This window comes from Trichosurus vulpecula, chromosome 2 (genome assembly GCF_011100635.1).
Source record: "Trichosurus vulpecula isolate mTriVul1 chromosome 2, mTriVul1.pri, whole genome shotgun sequence".
Classification (NCBI taxonomy): domain Eukaryota; kingdom Metazoa; phylum Chordata; class Mammalia; order Diprotodontia; family Phalangeridae; genus Trichosurus; species Trichosurus vulpecula.
The window spans coordinates 441,647,753-441,653,412 of record NC_050574.1 but is presented as its reverse complement, the minus strand read 5'-3'; the positions used below and the strand labels follow the sequence as shown (position 1 = coordinate 441,653,412).

Genomic DNA, 5,660 nt, shown 5'->3' with positions numbered 1-5,660 from the left:
GTAATAGATTTGGAGTTTCATGTGCAATCATCTTTTTATTATGCTATGTTATGGAAATATTTGTTTTACTCCATAAATTAAAAATAAAATAAATAAATGTAAAAAATAAAGGCACAATGTACAGGGATGGGGAGGGGAGTGTTAAGTAAAACACAACTATTTCCTCTACACAAAAGATTCCTATGTGCTCATTAACAAAGACTTAAAACATAAATTGTTACTATTGTTCTTCGGTCATTTCTGACTTCATGACCCCACTTGAGGTTTTCTAGGCAGAGTTACTGGAGTGCTTTGCAATTTCCTTCTCCAGCTCATTTTACAGATGAGGAAACTAAGGCAAACAGGGTTAAATGACTTGTTCAAGATCATACAGCTAGTAAGCGTCGGAGGCTAGATTTGAACTCATGAAGTCTTACTGACTCCAGGCATTCTATCTACTGTCCTGCCTAATTGCCCCTAAAACATAAATAGTATCTCATGACTTCCATTATAGTCTCCTGGAAGGTTGGTACTTAAAGCATTAAATCATGAAATATTTTGTGGGATGAACAAATAGTAATGTTACCTTCATCTTGGCACCCCGCTCTTGGAACAATTCCTTCAAGGTCCACATCTTCTGGCAGGCCATGGCATGACCTGGGCCCATCCTCCTGGCAGTAAAAATATTCAACTCCAAGAGCATCATAGTGGCTACAGGGAACTAGTAACCTGGACCTCTCAATACTTAGAAGCCTCTTGATTCCTTGGCTGGAAAAATCTCTGCTTCGAGACCGCCATTTGGTCACTTATGCTTAGGAAAAGAAACACAAGGCAGAAGCAACAGAGAGGGCCTTGAGATTCAGGTTCATGCTCACCACCAGGCAGCATATTGTATGTTATGTCATATGTGAACAGATGTCACAGTTCTGGAGGGAGAGGAATCCCACCCCAAGAAATTCAAATGAGTAGCTCACAGAACTCCTATATACTTAGCAGAGGGAAGAAAGAGCTCCAGAGGGTGAAGTCACTCCTCTTGAACTCTACCAAATAGCCACTCTTCTTGGGCCAGTGACCAGTTTTCTTTGAATCAATGCTCTGTTATATGGGATTATCAGCCAGAAAAGGGTCAGCAGAGTTTCAGGTCCTATTTTCTTGTGTCCCCTTTGCTATAGCTTTCTTTCCTTCTCTTTTCCCCCCAAAGGCATTTAAAGTTAACCAGCTCTTTCCACGTTTTTGATTTAGAACACATTCTTTAGCAGTTGGCTTCTTGATTTGATATCCTAATTAATCTTATTATCAGTAGCACTGCCACCTCCACGGTTTTTTCAAATGAATCAATAACACTCATTTTAAGTGCTGTGAGAATTAAAGGTAAATGGGAAATTAACTCCATGGTACTCTCAGAGCTAAGACGCTTTGGTTTCCATTTCAGCTCTGGGTACAGTGAAAATGCTGAGATGCCCTGAGCTCCCTTGGCAACCTCAGCAAATGCCTTAAAAGGCAAATGGAATAAGAGGTCATGGGATGCTGCTTTTGGGCACCAGTGTTAACTGTACACATCAGTGTCACAGAGGCTGCATGGAAGAATACATATACAAAATGCATGTGTAATATAGTGTATATGATGTATATATAACATAGTATATATAATATATAGTATATATAATGTTTAGTACGTATAATATAATATATATAGTATAATAATATATAGGATAGTATATGTTATAATGTTATATATGCATATACAATGCATATATAATATATATATTTTGCATATATATGTGTGTATAGATATCCTTATAGATATAGTTATAGATATAGATCTTACAAAGATACTAGATCAGGCATGGGCTTAGGACATCCCTCCCATTCTAGCAGGAAATCCTTTGCTTTTTGAATTCATTTTTTTTGTTCTTTCCATTCCAAATTATCTTCCACTCAGTTGCCAACATGATTTCCTTTAAGCACAGATCTAATCATGTCACTCCCCAGCTCAGTTAACTGCAATGTCTCCTTACTGGTTTTAGAATAAAATATATAGTCTTTTGTTTGACTTTTAAAGGTCTTCAAAGCCTGGCCCCACCCTTTCTTCCTAACTTCATGATACTTTAACCCTTTCCTACCCTCTACATCCCAGACAACTGCCCTTCTCTCTGACCCTCACGCATACTCCCTATTGCCCATCTCTGTACTTTGGTGCATGCCATCTTTGATTGCTGGAATGTTCTCTATCCTCACCTCAATCTCCCAGAAGTCCTCAGTACCACCCTCTACAGAAAGCTTGGCCTGAGCCCACAACTGATGGTGCCCTCCCTTCCTCCTTAAATACCTTGTGTTCATTTCATATTTTTTTATCAATTAATAATCAACAGGCACATATTAAGTGCCTACTTTGTGCCAAGCATTGAGGTAGGTGCTGGGGGTAGAAATACAAAGAATGAATTAATCCAATCTTGAAAGGTGCCTACAAGAAGTACATGTATAATTATATGCAATTAGAAACTGTATATGCTACATAATTGAAATATATAATCATATGTAACGTATTGTGTATTAGATATAATTGTACATTAGATACAATTATATAATTTTCTATAATTGCATGTCATAGACTATTATATATGTTTTACATTATACATAATTAAAAATATAGAGAATAAAAACAAATAAATACAAAGTAGTTAAATATAAGATAGTTTTGAAGGGAGGGCATCAGTAGTTGGGGGAATCAGGAAAGGCTTCATGAAGAAGATGGTATGTGCATTTTGTTTTTAAGGAAAAGAGACATTCTATCATGTGGAGGTCAGGAGAGACCTTCTTTCTGGCATGGGGTATGGCCCAACACAAAGGTTTGGAGACAGAAGATATAGCGTCATGAGTGAAGAACAGAGAAAAAGCCAAGTTGGCTGGATCAAAAGTTATAGGAGGAGTATGAGACAGTTGGGAGTATGAATACAATGAGGCTATAAAGAAAGTTTGGGAGTAGATTGTGAAGGTAGAGTTTTTATTTGCCCCTAGAGACACTAGAGAGCCACAGGAGTTGATTGAGTAGGGGAGTGATGTGGTAAGATATATGCCTGAGGAAAATTGCTTTGGCAACAATGCAGAGGATAGATAGGAGGAGAGAGAGATTTGAGGCAGGAAGATCAATTAGGAACCTTTTACAATAATAAAGGTGAGAAGTGATGATGAAGAACCAAATTAATGTGGTAATTATGTTAAATAGAAAAAAAGAAAGGGGGATTAAATGTAAGAGATACTGTGAGGATAGAAATAGCAAAATTTGGTAAATGATTGGATGTGGCATATGGGAGAGTGAGGAGTAGAAGATAATACTGAGGTTATAAACCTTGAAGACTTGAAAGATGATGGTGCCTTCAACAGAAATAGGAAAACTTGGAAGAGGGGAGGTTTGAGGGCAAAGATGAGTTCTGGTTGGACATGTTGAATTTGTGGCAATTGAGATTGCCATCTTCTTGGGAGGTTAGGAGGAGATGGAATGAAATGTGTGTGTAGAGCAACTGGCCTTGACAAGAAGGTGGAACGACTCTTTGCTAGAGACTGGGGGAAAGGAGGGATTGGGGATTAATATCAAAAGGGTTTTGAGATGGAAAAAAAGTGAGAAAAGAGAACTTACGTTGAATGGTCTCAATTCTTTCAGAAAAATGAAAGGCAAAGTCCTTGGCTGGGAGTGGAGTAGTGGAAAATGAATGTGTGTGTGTGTGTGTGTGTGTGTGTAGCTTGATGAAGTTTTGGAATAGCTTCAGTGAGAAATGAGATAGGGAATCAATTAGGACTAAGAAGACTGTGCTGCAGTGAGGGTCCAGTTGAAGTTGGATAATTTTAATTTATAATATACCCATTCAGCACAATAGAAAGACTTGCTTCATTCTTATCTGCCTCTGAATAGAATAGGAAGAAACAGATGGTTAGAATAATATATGGCTGAGATTTGGCAAAATATTTGAAGCAATAGGACAAAAGGACGACGGTTTGAGAATAGAGGACGTATGGAGTTGAAAAGGCTAACCTTAGAATAGAGATTGGAAAAGGAGGAAAATGAAGTTGGACTAGGGATAATGGCCCAAGAAAGTACTGAGGGACAACAGTACATTTCGCAAAAATCAACTTGAAGCAGGATTCAGTAAACTAACTTATGATTACTGCTATAATCTACCCTGCCTCTCAGAGGAGTGCAGTACGTTATAGAGAAATTTGGCTCTACTGAGGAAGAAGAGCCTGAAGTGAACTATGAGGGGTATTGGGCAGGGGGCAGGGTCGGGGTTGGAGAATGGGTCTTCTTTGGTAGCCATAGGGTGGAAGTGGAGGGGGATGGTTTACTGTATCCATGGGAGGAAGGGGCATTAATAGAGGCGGTCCTTTCATACCATGGGGAGGCATGGGACCTAGCTGACTCATGGGAGATCCAAAAGGGTACCATTCCCATAGAGTAGCATTCCTATAGGAAGGCAGTGAGAATGAGGCATTCCTGGTAATGGTTGTGGAGGAGACTGTTCTCCTGGGTCTGAGGGTTTTGCCGGGGGATATCCTGAGCCATGGAGACTATGGTAGATGAGCTGCATCTGGAGCACACTGGGACGAGGCATTCTACCTGGTGGGAATGGATGGGGATGTGAATGTCTATGTCTAGGATGTCCAGCTCCAGGGGTTCCTGCTGATGGAGGGCCATGGGCTCCAGCCTCAAGAAGCTAGGTGGGGGAGGCTATAACTGGGGGTATTACTGGAGGAAGGGCTCCAGGAGGTCGCACTGGAGGTGGGAATGAGCCTGGCAGAGGCATTACTGGTGGAGGAAGCCCAGATCCCAAGGAAGACACAACAGGATTAGCAGCAGAGGAGGGTGGTGGTACATTAGCAAATAGCTGATATGGCCAATCTGCCTGAGACAACAGCTGCCAGAAGTTGCTCAGCTGCAGAACCATAGTGTTCAACCTTAGAGTCCTTCTTGAAGGCATAAGATTACTATGATAGGTTTATTACACAAGTATTATTCATTTGTTGTTTGAATTGCTGCATCAGAGGCTTTGAATGAGGCAAAATTAATAAAAGGCATAGACCTTAGAGTTGCCTGGGTCAGGGTCTGCAAGATAACTGTAAAGGTGCTGAACATATCATAGAGCAGCTTCTCGTCAATCTCAGGATCTAGATTCCTCATGAAAATGTTGGTCCCCAAGTCTAGGTTCTTGTTGTGAGCTGATGGTGTGTTTACTTGTATTGGTTTCCCATGCAGTTTGATCATATCCATAATCTTAATGGCATAGTCAGCATCCTCCTCACTCAGGAATTCCCCAAATCTATGGCCTTGGCGCTGACCTGTGACTCTGACCTTGGGCATGTAGGTGTTGACCACAGACCCGGCCCGAAGAAAGAGCTCCCATAACAGTGGTTCACCAACCTCATCCAGGCCTCTCATGTACACAGTGGCATGCTGATTGTGTTTGGAGATGGGGCCTGCTGCCATACTGAATGTACTTTCGCCATTTCCCTCTAGGTGATCTTCAGAATCTTCCTAAGACAATTCAAATAGAAGCGATCCAGTTTTCTGGTATGGCCGCTGGTAGACTGTCCAGATTTCAAAGGCATACAACAAGGTCAGCACAACAGCTCTGTAGATCTTGAGTTTGGAAGGCAGTCTAATACCCCTTCTCTCCCACACTGGCTTA

The 5,660-nt window shown here is 40.8% G+C and overlaps 1 pseudogene; it reads right to left on the bottom strand.

The window, feature by feature from the left end:
• Nucleotides 1-4,200: 4,200 nt before the first annotated feature.
• On the bottom strand, nucleotides 4,201-5,458 carry LOC118837327 (annotated as a pseudogene).
• Nucleotides 5,459-5,660: the final 202 nt, after the last annotated feature.